Below are 16,339 nucleotides of genomic sequence, written 5' to 3'. Positions count from 1 at the left end.
ATTCGTCTGTTAATCGACCCCAAATAAATGAACGTAACTAATAACCCCGACCCTACTAAGGACTCCCCAGTTCTTACCCATTCTCTCTCCCTTCCTCCCCCAGATGGAGACGGGCGTGATCTTCTATGAGTTCGAGGACCCTTACGTCTACGAGGATCCGGTACATCATAGTTATTTCATCATGGGATTGGAGCCTCGTATTAGACGATACGCGTTACCTGATCGAGCCTTTCAACATCCTCTGTCTAGCCCGCATTTTGACCCTGATGCTCCTTACGACTTTCCCTTATCCTGGTTACATCCTGACGCACCTGTACATCCTTTTCCTGATGACCCCGAGCACCCTATACCAGCTCAACCTTTGAATGAGGTGGAACCTGAGCCTATCATTCCTGATGAGCCCGAGTTAGCTGGTGACTACGTACCTGTGATACCACCAGAGTGGGACTTTCCCCCTGAGCCGTTCCCTGACTTTCCACAGCCTGATGAGCCGGCACTACCGGATGATGGGGTAGCTCCTATATACGCAAACGGACCTGTGCTCGCGAATGGTTTTGTACATAGTGACAGTAGTGCTTCTGGTGGATCTGAGGGTATAGTTGTAGCTGCGGATGATGAGGAGGAGGAGGAGGATCCTGAGATAGAGATAGAGCAGGATGAGGAGATGGACGAGCCTCACGGCGATTCTCCGAACGGCCACGAGTAGATGTAGTTTGACTGCGGAAGGGGCATTCTTTTGATGACACTCTAGTCTAACATTATCGGATAGAAAGTCTCTCACTTGTGTTAGTACACCCGAGAGCTAGGAGCTATATAGCGGTTAGGCTAGCCTAGGTGCCAGTTTAGCGGCTTTTTGTATGGGCCAGGCCCTGGGAGTGTCGAGTAAATATTAGCTACGTAGGATGACGAGGATGTGAACTGACTTGATCTTGTGTAAACGCTACATGTTTTGTTATAGTGTACATGATGTATATTATCTGCTATATTTCTATATTTCTCTATGCTTGCTTTTATTGCTCTCAATGTATGCTTGCTTATTTTACTTGAACATCTGCAACAAAAAAAAAAGTTACTCGTAAAATTGACAACGTTCTAACAAGGAACAGGCTCGTATATTAAGTGATAGTTAATAATTAGGAAGAACAAGTTGGTAACACTTAGCTTCTTGTATGACCATGGCATACTGGGAGTTGGGTCGTTACAACTTAGGAAGGGGAACTTCCCCACACTTAGACAATGCGAGGTCTACTCCCTTATACTCTTCCTTAATTGTTTCTACCTCTTGAAAACTTTCTTCAATTTCTCCTTGCTTGTTAACTTCTTCCAAATCCTCTTCATCATCAATCAAGTCAAACTTTGGAGGTTGTGTGAAATTTACTTCAACATCAACTTCACATTCAATGGAAGAGTCTTCAACAAGGTCATCAATGTTACTCGGTGTAGAGTTGTCTTCAATAGCTTCAACTTCATATTCCATGGAAGAGGATTCTATTTTGGACAAGAATTCATCAATGATCGTATCCATCTCTTGATCGACCTCCTTACGATCTCCATCTATGATATACAATGGGGGTTGTCCTCAATATCAATATTAAGCTTCTGGGAGAGAGGTTCTTGAGATTCCCATGGTGGTTCTGCATCTCCTAAGTCTTCAACCACTTCTTTCTCTTCTTCAACGATCATGGCTTCCTCCAATTATTCCAATACAAAATCCCACTCCTTATTTCCCACCAGAGCTTCTAATCTCTCTTTTATGCTATGCTCTTCTTTTGATCCTTCACATGTGGCCACGGAAGCACCTTGAGCGTTCAAGCATTGGGTGGCTGATAAATCCCATTTGTAGGGTTTATCTTGTATTGATTTTAGGGGATTTTATCACCTTTTACCTACATTTATTCAATGAAATGGCATGGTTTTGTGATTGTCTCCTTATCTGTGTTTAGATGTGAAAACATGCTTTTAGACCCTTAATTTGATGGTTTTAATCTCCCTTTGATTCAACTAGATGCCTTGATATGTTTGTTAGTGATTTCAGATTGAAAAGGCTAGGAATGGATCAAAGGAGTGAAGAGGAAAGCATACAAAGTGGAAAAATCATGAAAAATCAAAGAAGATGAACTCGCCCATGGACGCGCGCGTGCACCTGGCGCTTGCGCGCACCTGCAAATCACCCCATGGACGCGTACGCGTGTTGTGCGCGTACGCGTCGGTGCTGGTCTATGATTTTTTAATGAAAATGTGACCAACGAATTCTCAAGGGTTGTGGGGCCCAATCCCAACCAACATTGGCGCCTAAACTGCTATTTAAAGCCAAGGATTGAAGAACACATGGGGAACACACAATTAGTTCATTCACACTCATTAGGATTAGTTTAGAGTTAGTTTCTAGAGAGAGAAGCTCTCTCTTCTCTCTAGAATTAGGATTAGGATTAGGTTTAGTTCTTAGATCTAGGTTTTAATCTTTGCCTTCTTCCACTTCTATCTCTCAATTCTTTGTTGCTACCTTCATCTTCTTCTATTCTTTTGTTGTAATTTTCTTTATGTTGTTCTTATATTTTGTTGTAGATCTAGTATTGTTCCTTCTACTTTCTTCCAATTCAATTAGAGGTAATTCATAATGATTGTGTTCATTTGATTTGTTGTTGTTTAATTTCTTGCAATTTAGTAGTGTAGATTTACTTTTCTTGCAATTTTACTATGCTTTCCTTTTATGCCTTCCAAGTGTTTGATGAAATGTTTGGTTGGATTTTAGAGTAGAATTTTATACTCTTGGCTTGGAAAGGTAACTTAGGAACTCTTGAGTTACTAATGTCCAAGTAATTGATGATTGTGAGCCATTTACTCTAGTTCTCACTAATTGAATTAGTGGAGAGTTAGGACTTATGGACTAGGATTGATATAGCTCATTTGACTTTCCTTTACTACTAGTTAGAGGATGATTTAATGAGATTAATCCTTGCCAATTCTCATATTGTGGTTAATGATTAGGATAGAGATCCTTAACCACCAACCCTTGCCAAGACCTTTTTAGGCCTTAGTTTACTTTCTTGCCATTTATCTTTCATGCTTCATATCAAAACCCCAAAATAACTCACAACCAATAACAAGACACTTTATTGTAATTCCTAGGGAGAACGACCCGAGGTCTGAATACTTCGGTTATTAATTTTAGGGGTTTGTTACTTGTGACAAACAATCTTTTGTATGAAAGGATTATTGTTAGTTTAGAAACTATACTTGCAACGAGAATTCATTTGTGAAATTCTATACCATCAAAAATCTAATCATCAAAATGGCGCCGTTGCCGGGGAATTGCAATGGTATTATGTTATTGGTTATTGTACATATGTGAATAGTATGAATATCTTGCTTTTTGCTTTACTTTCTAGTTTTTGTTAGTTTTATTTTGCCTTCCCATTATGAATTCTCACTTTGGCTATGAGTTTGGTTCCAATTGTGTTGTAGGAAATGAGAGCCTCAATGAGAATGTGTATCAAGGATGGGATAACCAAAGGTGGGAGGAGCCATATGCTTATGATCGATCCTCATGGCAACAACCTCCACCGGTGCACTATGAAGAAGAGCCATTTTATGATGCATACCAATCAAATGGCTATGGTGAATCTCCTTGTGACTTTCAAGAACCACCACCATATGCCTATGAATCATATCCTCAACATGATCATCAACTATACTCACAAGCCTCTTTTCACCAAATACCTCCATATGACTCTAATCCTTATCCACCACACCAACCACCTTTTGAACCATATGAGTCATACAAGGAACCACAATTCCAAGATTACTACTCCCAAGAACCACCTCAATACACACCACCACCTTGCCAAGAAGAACCACCTTCCTATAATGAGCCCTTTCTCCAAGACAATGAACCCTCTTATCCACCCCAATCCTCAATGGATGAAATCCTTAGCCTTATACTTCAAGGGCAAGGAGAAATGCAAAGGGAGACACTAGAATTTATGGCTACCTTGACCAAGGTAGTAAGCATTTTAGCCTCCCAATGCTTGAGCACTCAAAGCACTCCCATAGTCACATGTGGAGAATCTAAAGAGGAACATAGCATGAAGGAGAGATTGGAAACTCCGGTGGAAAAGGAGGAATACCACTTTGTGTTAGAACAATTGGAGAAGCCTACGATTATTGAAGAAAAGGAAGAAATGGTTGAAGAATTAGGAGATGCGGAACCTCCATGGGAACCTAGAGTTATAGAAAACTCCTCCAAGAAGATTGAAGTTGATGTTGAGGAGGAATGTGCACAACCTCCAAGGCATATCCCATATGAAGACTTGGAGAGAATGAAGCAAGAATTGAGTTCCCTTGGTGATGAAGATCATGCATCCAATCTTCTTGGTGAAGAATCCTTTAAATTTGAAGAACCTTCTCCCAATGAATTTGAAAGTGATGTGGAGGTAGATTTCTCTCAACCCCCCATTTATGACTTGAGTGATGGAGAAGAATTAGATGAAGTTGATGAACAAAGAATTGAGAATGAAGAAGTTTATAAAGAGGTGGAGATTGACAAGGAAGCAAACAAGGGAGTAGAGCTTGCAAGCACATTAGAGATACCTCTCCCCAAGCCACCACCATCCATTCTCTCATTCAAGTGGGTAAATTCCTTATACTTAAGTTTTATTATTCCCCTTGAATATGGTTTACTTGAGACGGATGGTCAACTTAGAAAAATTAGTGGCTTTAAGAGTAAAAAGGAGATGGTTAGTGGTTGGAAGCATCATTCTAGGTTCATTATGGTCACATGTCCAAAGCTTGATAGCAAAGGTTGGTGTATAACTAGAGTACATGGGTCTAGAAGGATGTTTGGTTACTTTGTTGAGAATTCACCTTGCTCACCACCCACATGGATTAATGATAATCAACTTGGAGATGGGTGTGAAGACAAAATATGGGATCCGGGAACACATGAGGATCAACATTGGGAGCCCATGGTTTGTGAAGAACTCCATCAAAGCTTGGAGATATTAATCTTGAATGATGGAGCTTATTGGAAGTCCAAGTATTGGTGGAAGTTCCAAGATGAATACAAGCACAAGCCACCTTGAGAGGAGCTCCCCATAAGTCCAACTTAAGGACAATAAACAAAAGCGCTAGGTGGGAGACTGATGAGCGGATAATTTATACGCTTTTTGGCATTGTTTTTAGGTAGTTTTTAGTAAGTTCAAGCTACTTTTAGGGATGTTTTCATTAGTTTTTATGTTAAATTCACATTTCTGGACTTTACTATGAGTTTGTGTGTTTTTCTGTAATTTCAGGTAATTTCTGGCTGAAATTGAGGGACTTGAGCAAAACTCTGAAAAAGGCTGACAAAAGGACTGCTGATGCTGTTGGAATCTGACCTCCCTGCACTCGAAATAAATTTTCTGGAGCTACAAAACTTCAAATGGCGCGCTCTCAATGGCGTTGAAAAGTAGACATCCAGAGCTTTCCAGCAATATATAATAGTCCATACTTTATTCGGGAATTGACGACGTAAAGTGGCGCTCAACGCCAAGTACATGCTGCTGTCTGGAGTTAAACGCCAGAAACACGTCATAACCCGGAGTTGAACGCCAGAAACACGCTATAACTCGGCGTTCAAATCCAATAAAAGCCTCAGCTCGTGGATAGATCAAGCTCAGCCCAAACATACACCAAGTGGGCCCCGAAAGTGGATTTATGCATCAATTACTTACTTCTGTAAACCCTAGTAGCTAGTCTAGTATATATAGGACATTTAACTATTGTATTAGACGTCTTTTGACCACGTTACATCTTTGGTCTCAGTTTTGTTTTATTCTTCATCTTAAGAGTCTATTGATCACGTTTGAGGGGGCTGGCCATTCGGCCATGCCTGAACCTTTCACTTATGTATTTTCAACGGTGGAGTTTCTGCACACCATAGATTAAGGGTGTGGAGCTCTGCTGTACCTCAAGTTTCAACACAATTACCATTACTTTCTATTCAATTCTCTTTTATTCTTATTCCAAGATATACGTTGCACAACAACTTGATGAATGTGATGATCCGTGACACTCATCATCATTCTCACCTATGAACGCGCGTGACTGACAACCACTTCCGTTCTACTTTAGGCTGGGCGCATATCTCTTAGATTCCCCAACAGAATCTTCGTGGTATAAGCTAGATAGATGGGCATTCATGGGGATCCGGAAAGTCTAACCTTGTCTGTGGTATTCCGAGTAGGATCCCGGGAATCCGGAAAGTCTAACCTTGTCTGTGGTATTCCGAGTAGGATTCCGGTATTGAATGACTATGACGAGCTTCAAACTCCTGAAGGCTGGGCGTTAGTGACAGACGCAAAAGAATCAAGGGATTCTATTCCAACCTGATTGAGAACCGACAGATGATTAGCCGTGCTGTGACAGAGCATTTGGACCATTTTCACTGAGAGGATGGGATGTAGCCATCGGCAAGGGTGATGCCTCCAAACGATTAGCCATGCAGTGACAACGCATAGGACTATTTTCCCGAGAGGATGAAAAGTAGCCATTGACGATGGTGATGCCTTAGATACAGCTTGCCATGGAAAGGAGTAAGAAGAATTGGATGAATGTAATAAAAAAGTAGAGATTCAAGAGGAGCACAGCAACCCCAAACGCCTATATGAAATTCCCACCATTAATTTACATAAGTATTTCTATCCCTTTTTATTTTCTGTTTATTATTAATTTTTGAACTCATCATAAACCATTTAATCTGCCTAACTGAGATTTACAAGGTGACCATAGCTTGCTTCATACCAACAATCTCTGTGGGATCGACCCTTACTCACGTAAGGTATTACTTGGATGACCCAGTACACTTGCTGGTTAAGTTGAACGAAGTTATGATCACACCACGGATTATTAAGATCCCAATTCATCACACCATGATCTCTTTGGGGTATTTTTGATTTCATACAAATACAAAGAGACCAACTTTGAGGATCACAATTTCGTCCACCAAGTTTTTGGCGCCGTTGCCGGGGATTGTTCGAGTATGGACAACTGACGGTTCATCTTGTTGCTCAGATTAGGTAATTTTCTTTTCAAAAATCTTTTTCAAAATTTTTCTTTTATTTTTCGTTTTTCCAAACTTTATTTTCGAAAAAAAAATTTAATAAAAATCCAAAAAAATTAATAAAATCATAAAAATCAAAAATATTTTGTGTTTCTTGTTTGAATCTTGAGTCATTTTTTTAGTTTTGCATGCTTTAAAAATTTTTCTTGCATTTTTCAAAAATTTCATACATTCATAGTGTTCTTCATGATCTTCAAGATGTTCTTAGTAAATCCTCTTGTTTGATCTTGATGATTTCTTGTTTTGTGTTGTTTGTTGTTTTTCATATGCATTTTTCGTTTGTTAGAGTCCATGCATTAAAGATTTCTAAGTTTGGTGTCTTGCATGTTTTCTTTGCATAAAAAATTTTCCAAAATTATGTTCTTGATGTTCATCATGATCTTCAAAGTGTTCTTGGTGTTCATCTTGACATTCATAGTGTTCTTGCATGCATCATGTGTTTTAATCCAAAATTTTTATGTTTTGGGTCATAATTGTGTTTTTCTATCTCATAATTAAAATATTCAAAAATCAAAAAAATATCTTTTCCTTATTTTTCTCATAATTTTTGAAAATTTGAGTTGACTTAGTCAAAAATTTTCAAAATTAGTTGTTTCTTACAAGTCAAGTCAAATTTTCAATTTTAAAAATCTTATCTTTTTAAAATCTTTTTCAAAAATCATATATTTTCCAATTTTTCCTCTTTTTCAAAAATTTCAAAAAAATCTTTTTCAAAATATTTTCAAAATCTTTTTCTTATCTTTATATCATATTTTCGAAAATTTACTAACAATTAATGCGATTGATTCAAAAATTTGAAGTTTGTTACTTTCTTGTTAAGAAAGGTTCAATTTTTGAATTCTAGAATCATATCTTGTAGTTACTTGTTAGTTAAGTAATTAATTTTAATTTAAAAAAATTTTTTTTTCAAACATATCTTTTTATCACATCTTCTTATCTTATCTTTTTATCATATCGTTTTCAAAATTTTATCTTTTTCAAAAATTTGATTTTAAAATATCTTATCTAACTTCTTATCTTTTTTAAAACCACCTAACTACTTTTCCCTCTCTAATTTTCGAAAGTATCCCATTCCTTTTTCAAAAATTCTTTTTAATTGTTTTAAATTTTAATTTTAATCTTATCTTATCTTTAATTTTCAAAAATATTAAACTCTTTTTCAAAATTATTTTCGAAATTTTCCCTCTCTCTTCTTATTCTCTTTAATTATTTATATACTAACACTTCTCTTCACCTCCCCTATCCTTACTCTTTATACAGACTATTCATTCTTCTTCACTCTTCTCCCCTTTCTTTTTCTACTAACATAAAGGAATCTATATACTGTGACATAGAGGATTCCTCTTCTTTTCTTGTTTTCTTCTTTTTCATATGAGCAGGAGCAAGGAAAAAGATACTCTTGTTGAAATTGATCCTGAACCTGAAAGGACCCTGAAAAGGAAATTAAGAGAAGCTAGATTACAACAATCTAAAGGTAACCTTTCAGAAACATTAGAACAAGAGAAGGAGATGGCAGCCGCACCCAACAACAATAATGCAAGGAGAATGCTTGGTGACTTCACAAAGCCAACGTCCAAATTTGATGGAAGAAGCATCTCCATTCCTGCCATTGGAGCAAACAATTTTGAGCTGAAACCTCAGCTAGTTGCTTTAATGCAACAGAACTGCAAGTTTTTTGGACTTCCATCTGAAGATCCTTACCAGTTTTTAACTGAGTTCTTGCAGATTTGTGAGACTGTAAAGACGAATGGAGTTGATCCTGAAGTCTACAGACTCATGCTTTTCCCTTTTGCTGTAAGAGACAGAGCTAGAATATGGTTGGATTCACAACCTAAAGATAGCTTGGACTCCTGGGATAAGCTGGCCACGGCTTTCTTGGATAAATTCTTTCCTCCTCAAAAGCTGAGCAAGCTTAGAGTGGATGTTCAGACCTTCAAGCAAAAAGATGGTGAATCCCTCTATGAAGCTTGGGAAAGATACAAGCAGTTGACCAAAAGATGTCCATCTGACATGTTTTCAGAATGGACCATATTAGATATATTCTATTATGGTCTATCTGAGTTTTCGAAAATGTCATTGGACCATTCTGCAGGTGGATCTATTCACCTAAAGAAAACGCCTGAAGAGGCTCAAGAACTAATTGACATGGTTGCAAATAACCAATTCATGTACACTTCTGAGAGGAATTCCGTGAATAATGGGATACCTCAGAAGAAAGGAGTTCTTGAAATTGATGCTCTGAATGCCATATTGGCTCAGAACAAAGTGTTGACTCAGCAAGTCAACATAATTTCTCAAAGTCTGAATGGATGGCAAAATGCATCCAACAGTACTAAAGAGGCAGCTTCTGAAGAAGCTTATGATCCTGAGAACCCTGCAATGGCAGAGGTTAATTACATGGGTGAACCTTATGGAAACACCTATAATTCATCATGGAGAAATCATCCAAATTTCTCATGGAAGGATCAACGAAAGCCTCAACAAGGCTTTAACAATGGTGGACGCAATAGGCTGAGCAATAGCAAGCCTTTTCCATCATCTTCTCAGCAACAGACAGAGAATTCTGAACAAAGCACTTCTCATTTAGCCAATCTAGTCTCTGATCTGTCAAAGGCCACAATCAGTTTCATGAGTGAAACAAGATCCTCCATCAGAAATCTGGAGGCACAAGTGGGCCAGCTGAGTAAGAAAGTCATTGAAACTCCTCCCATTATTCTCCCAAGCAATACAGAAGAGAATCCAAAAGGAGAGTGCAAGGCCATTGATGTAATCAACATGGCCGAATGCACAACGGAGGAGGAGGACGAAAATCCTAGTGAGGAAGACCTCCTGGGATGTCCCTCAAGCAAGAAGGAGTTTTCTATTAAGGATCCAAAGAAATCTGAGGCTCATATAGAGACCATAGAGATTCCATTAAATCTCCTTCTGCCATTCATGAGCTCTGAAGACTATTCTTCCTCTGATGAGGATGAAGATGTGACTGGAGAGCAAGTTGCTCAATATTTAGGAGCTATCATGAAGCTGAATGCCAAGTTGTTTGGTAATGAGACTTGGGAAAGTGAACCTTCCTTGCTCATTAATGAACTAGATACCTGGATTCAGCAAATTTTACCTTAAAAGAGACAAGATCCTAGCAAGTTCTTAATACCCTGTACAATAGGCACCATGACCTTTGAAAGAGCTCTATGTGATCTGGGGTCAGGGATAAATCTTATGCCACTCTCTGTAATAGAGAAGCTGTGGATCATTGAGGAACAACCTGCCTTGTTCTCATTATAATTGGTAGACAAGTCATTGAGACAAGCTTATGGAATAGTAGAGGACGTGTTAGTAAAGGTTAAAGGCCTTTACATCCCAGCTGATTTCATAATCTTAGACACTAGGAAGGAAGAGGATGAGTGCATCATCCTTGAAAGACCTTTCCTAGCCACAGCAGGAGCTGTGATAGATGTCAACAGAGGTGAATTAGTCCTTCAATTGAATGGGGACTACCTTGTGTTTAAGGCACATGGCCATCCCTCTGTGACAAAAGAGAGTAAACATGAAGAGCTTCTCTCAGTTCAGAGTCAAGAAGAGCCCCCACAGTCAAACTCTAAGTTTGGTTTTGGGAGGCCACAACCAAACTTTAAGTTTGGTGTTAAGACCCCATATCCAAACTCTAAGTTTGGTGTTGGGACTATACAACATTGACCTGATCACCTTGTGGCTCCATGAGAGCCCACTGTCAAGCTATTGACATTAAAGAAGCACTTGTTGGGAGGCAACCCAATTTTATTTATCTAATTTTTATTTTATTTTATTTTATTGTTATTTTGTGTTTTATTAGGTACATGATCATGTGGAGTCACGAAAAAAATATAAAAATTAAAAACAGAATCAAAAACAGCAGAAGAAAAATCACACCCTGGAGGAAGGACAGACTAGCGTTCAACGCCAGTAAGGAGCATCTGGCTGGCGTTAAACGCCAGAACAGAGCATGAATCTGGCGCTGAACGCCAGAAACAAGCAACATTCTGGCATTTGAACGCCAGGAATGTGCCTTGAGAAAAGCTGGCGCTGAACGCCAGTAACAAGCATGGAACTGGCGTTCAACGCCAGAAACATGCTGCATATGGGCGTTGAACACCCAGAACATGCTTCACATAGGCGTTGAACGCCTAGAACGTGCATCACCTCGGCGTTTAAACGCCAGAATGGTATGCAAAGGCATTTTACATGCCTATTTGGTGCAGGGATGGAATTCCTTGACACCTCAGGATCTGTGGACCCCACAGGATCATCTCAGGATCTGTGGATCCCACAGGATCCCCACCTAACATATTCCCACCTTACCTCCTAATCCTATTACACTCTCCCCCATGTCACACTTCCTAACAACTTCAATCTCTCAATCTCTCTTCCCAATAAACACTCTTTTCCAAAACCCTTCACCAATCACCTCAATCTCTCTTCCCCATCACCTATTCACCACTCATATCCATCCACACTTCCCCATAAACCCCACCCACCTTCAAAATTCAAAAACACTTTCCCACCCAACCCACCCTAAATTGGCCGAACCTACCCTCTCCCCTTTTCCTATATAAACCCCTCCATTCTACTTCATTTTCACACAATACAACCTCCTCTTCTATACCTTGGCCGAAACCCACACTCCACCTTCTCCTCAATATTTTCTTCTTCTTCTTCTTCTCTTCTTTCTTCTCTTGCTCGAGAGCGAGCAATATTTTAAGTTTGGTGTGGTAAAAGCATAAGCTTTTTGTTTTTCCATTACCATCAATGGCACCTAAGGCCGGAGAATCCTCTAGAAAAGGAAAAGGGAAGACAAAAGCTTCCACCTCCGAGTCATGGGAGATGGAAAGATTCATCTCCAAAAGCCATCAAGACCACTTCTATGATGTTGTGGCAAAGAAGAAGGTGATCCCTGAGGTCCCTTTCAAGCTCAAGAAAAATGAGTATCCGGAAATCCGACATGAGATCCGAAAAAGAGGTTGGGAAGTCCTAACCAACCCCATGCAACAAGTCAGAATCTTAATGGTTCAAGAGTTCTATGCCAATGCATGGATCACTAGGAACCATGATCAAAGTATGAACCTGAGTCCAAAGAATTATCTCACAATGGTTCGGGGGAAATACTTAGATTTTAGTCCGGAGAATGTGAGATTGGCGTTCCACTTGCCCATGATGCAAGAAGATGTACGCCCCTACACTAGAAGGGTCAACTTTAATCAAAGGTTGGACCAAGTCCTTATGGACATATGTATGGAAGGAGCTCAATGGAAGAGAGACTCCAAAGGCAAGCCAGTCCAACTAAGAAGACTGGACCTCAAGCCTGTAGCTAGAGGATGGTTGGAGTTCATTCAACGCTCCATCATTCCCACAAGCAACTGATCTGAAGTTACTGTGGATCGGGCCATCATGATTCATAGCATCATGATTGGAGAGGAAGTAGAAGTTCATGAAATTATCTCCAATGAATTCTACAAAATAGCCGAAAAGCCCTCCACTATGGCAAGGCTAGCTTTTCCTCACCTTATTTGCCATCTATGTTACTCAGCTGGAGTTATCATAAAAGGAGATATCTCCATTGAAGAGGATAAGCCCATCACCAAGAAGAGGATGGAGCAAGCAAGAGAGACCCTCCACGGTTCTCAAGAGATGCATGAGGAAGCTCATCATCAAGAAATCCCTGAGATGCCTCAAGGGATGCACTTTCCTCCCAATAACTATTGGGAACAACTCAACACTTCCTTAGAAGATTTGAGCCACAATGTGGAACAATTAAGGGTGGAACATCATGAGCACTCCATCATTCTCTATGAAATAAGAGAAGATCAAAGAGCAATGAGGGAGGAGCAACAAAGGCAAGGAAGGGACATAGAAGAGCTTAAGGACATTGTTGGTCCTTCAAGAAGAAGACGCCACTAAGGTGGATTCATTCCTTGTTCTTATTTCTTTCTGTTTTTCGGTTTCTATGTTATGTTTATCTATATTTTGTGTCTCTACTTCATGATCATTAGTATGTAGTAACCATGTCTTAAGGCTATGAATAAAATCCATTGTTCCTTCACTTCTCTTAAATGAAAAATGTTTTAATTCAAAAGAACAAGAAGTACATGAATTTCGAATTTATCCTTGAAATTAATTTAATTATATTGATATGGTGACAATACTTTTTGTTTTCTGAATGAATGATTAAACAGTGCATATGTCTTTTGATATTGTTGTTTATGAATGCTAAAATTGTTGGATCTTGAAAGAATGATGAACAAAGAGAAATGTTATTGATGATCTGAAAAATCATGAAATTGATTCTTGAAGCAAGAAAAAGCAGTGAAAAACAAAAGCTTGCGAAAAAAAATGGCAAAAAAAATAGAAAGAAAAAGAAAAGGCAAGCAGAAAAAGCCAATAGCCCATAAAACCAAAAAGCAAGGGTAAAAAGGATCCAAGGCTTTGACCATCAATGGATAGGAGGGCCCAAGGAAATAAAATCCAGGCCTAAGCGGCTAAACCAAGCTGTCCCTAACCATGTGCTTGTGTCATGAAGGTCCAAGTGAAAAGCTTGAGACTGAGTGGTTAAAGTCGTGATCCAAAGCAGAAAGAGTGTGCTTAAGAGCTCTGGACACCACTAACTGGGGACTCTAGCAAAGCTGAGTCACAATCTGAAAAGGTTCACCCAGTTATGTGTCTGTGGCATTTATGTATCCGGTGGTAATACTGGAAAACAAAGTGCTTAGGGCCACGGCCAAGACTCATAAGTAGCTGTGTTCAAGAATCAACATGCTTCACTAGGAAAGTCAATAACACTATCCGAAATTCTAAATTCCTAGAGAAGCCAATCGTTCTAAACTTCAAAGGAAAAAGTGAGATGCCAAAACTGTTCAGAAGCAAAAAGCTACAAGTCCCGCTCATCTAATTAGAATTAATATTCATTGATATTTTGGAATTTATAGTATATTCTCTTCTTTTTATCCTAATTGACTTTCAGTTGCTTGGGGACAAGCAACAATTTAAGTTTGGTGTTGTGATGAGCGGATAATTTATACGCTTTTTGGCATTATTTTTAGGTAGTTTTTAGTAAGTTCAAACTACTTTTAGGGATGTTTTCATTAGTTTTTATGTTAAATTCACATTTCTGGACTTTACTATGAGTTTGTGTATTTTTCTGTAATTTCAGGTAATTTCTGGCTGAAATTGAGGGACTTGAGCAAAACTCTGAAAAAGGCTGACAAAAGGACTGCTGATGCTGTTGTAATCTGACCTCCCTACACTCGAAATGGATTTTCTGGAGCTACCGAACTCCAAATTGCGCGCTCTTAACGGCGTTGAAAAGTAGACATCCAGAGCTTTCCAGCAATATATAATGGTCCATACTTTATTCGGGAATTGACGACGTAAAGTGGCGCTCAACGCCAAGTACATGCTGCTGTCTGGAGTTAAACGACAGAAACACGTCATAACCCGGAGTTGAACGCTAGAAACACGCTATAACTCAGCGTTCAACTCCAATAAAAGCCTCAGCTTGTGGATAGATCAAGCTCAGCCTAAACATACACCAAGTGGGCCCCGGAAGTGGATTTATGCATCAATTACTTACTTCTGTAAACCCTAGTAGCTAGTCTAGTATATATAGGACATTTAACTATTGTATTAGACGTCTTTTGACCACGTTACATCTTTGGTCTTAGTTTTGTTTTATTCTTCATCTTAAGAGGCTATTGATCATGTTTGAGGGGGCTGGCCATTCGGCCATGCCTGAACCTTTAACTTATGTATTTTCAACGGTGGAGTTTCTGCACATCATAGATTAAGAGTGTGGAGCTCTGCTGTACCTCAAGTATCAATACAATTACCATTACTTTCTATTCAATTCTCTTTTATTCTTATTCCAAGATATATGTTGCACAACAACTTGATGAATGTGATGATCCGTGACACTCATCATCATTCTCACCTATGAACGCGCGTGACTGACAACCACTTCCGTTCTACTTTAGGCCGGGCGCATATCTCTTAGATTCTCCAACAGAATCTTCGTGGTATAAGCTAGATAGATGGCGGCATTCATGGGGATCCGGAAAGTCTAACCTTGTCTGTGGTATTCCGAGTAGGATCCCGGGAATCCGGAAAGTCTAACCTTGTCTGTGGTATTCCGAGTAGGATTCCGGTATTGAATGACTATGACGAGCTTCAAACTCCTGAAGGCTGGGCGTTAGTGACAGACGCAAAAGAATCAAGGGATTCTATTCCAACCTGATTGAGAACCGACAGATGATTAGCCGTGCTGTGACAGAGCATTTGGACCATTTTCACTGAGAGGATGGGATGTAGCCATCGGCAAGGGTGATGCCTCCAGACGATTAGCCATGCAGTGACAGCGCATAGGACCATTTTCCCGAGAGGTTGAAAAGTAGCCATTGACGACGGTGATGCCTTACATACAGCTTGCCATGGAAAGGAGTAAGAAGAATTGGATGAATGTAATAAGAAAGTAGAGATTCAAGAGGAGCACAGCAACCCCAAATGCCTATCTGAAATTCCCACCATTAATTTACATAAGTATTTCTATCCCTTTTTATTTTCTGTTTATTATTAATTTTCGAACTCATCATAAACCATTTAATCTGCCTAACTGAGATTTACAAGGTGACCATAGCTTGCTTCATACCAACAATCTCTGTGGGATCGACCCTTACTCACGTAAGGTATTACTTGGATGACCCAGTACACTTGCTGGTTAAGTTGAACGGAGTTATGATCACACCAGGGATTATTAATATCCCAATTCATCACACCATGATCTCTTTGGGGTATTTTTGATTTCATACAAATACAAAGAGACCAACTTTGAGGATCACAATTTCATCCACCAGAGACACCCCACCATGGTAACTTCTTTTCATTTTATCTTTTTGTACATATTGGTAGAATTAATTTAAATTCTTGTTTTGATTGTTTTAATGAGTCTAATTGGTAGTTTAGTATGTTAAATAAGGTTTTATGGTATTTTGGTAAGCTGTTTAGAGGTTTGGAATGCTTGGATTGGTGCGAAAACATAGAAAAAATTTTTTTGAAAAACAGAGCACCATCCACGCGTATCCGCACCTTGCGCGTACGCGTGCATTAAGCGTTTTCGACCATCCACGCGTGCGCGCCATGTGTGCGTACGCGTGGATTGAGAAGTTTCACCTTCCATACCTTGACCCGAGAGTTAGGCCTGCACTGTGCGGAAATTGGGCC

At 39.4% G+C, this 16,339-nt stretch overlaps 1 non-coding gene and 1 pseudogene across 1 annotated transcript; both read right to left on the bottom strand.

Moving 5' to 3' along the window:
• Positions 1-1,554: 1,554 nt before the first annotated feature.
• LOC130980850 (ATPase 5, plasma membrane-type-like) overlaps positions 1,555-16,339 on the bottom strand; it is a 108,510-nt pseudogene continuing 93,725 nt past the window's right edge.
• LOC130983718 (small nucleolar RNA R71) lies at positions 9,008-9,111 on the bottom strand. The gene has a single exon (XR_009087696.1). It is a non-coding gene; the product is annotated as a small nucleolar RNA R71 (small nucleolar RNA).

This window comes from Arachis stenosperma, chromosome 5 (genome assembly GCF_014773155.1).
Source record: "Arachis stenosperma cultivar V10309 chromosome 5, arast.V10309.gnm1.PFL2, whole genome shotgun sequence".
Classification (NCBI taxonomy): Eukaryota; Viridiplantae; Streptophyta; class Magnoliopsida; order Fabales; family Fabaceae; genus Arachis; species Arachis stenosperma.
This window is presented reverse-complemented; position numbering and strand designations above follow the sequence as displayed.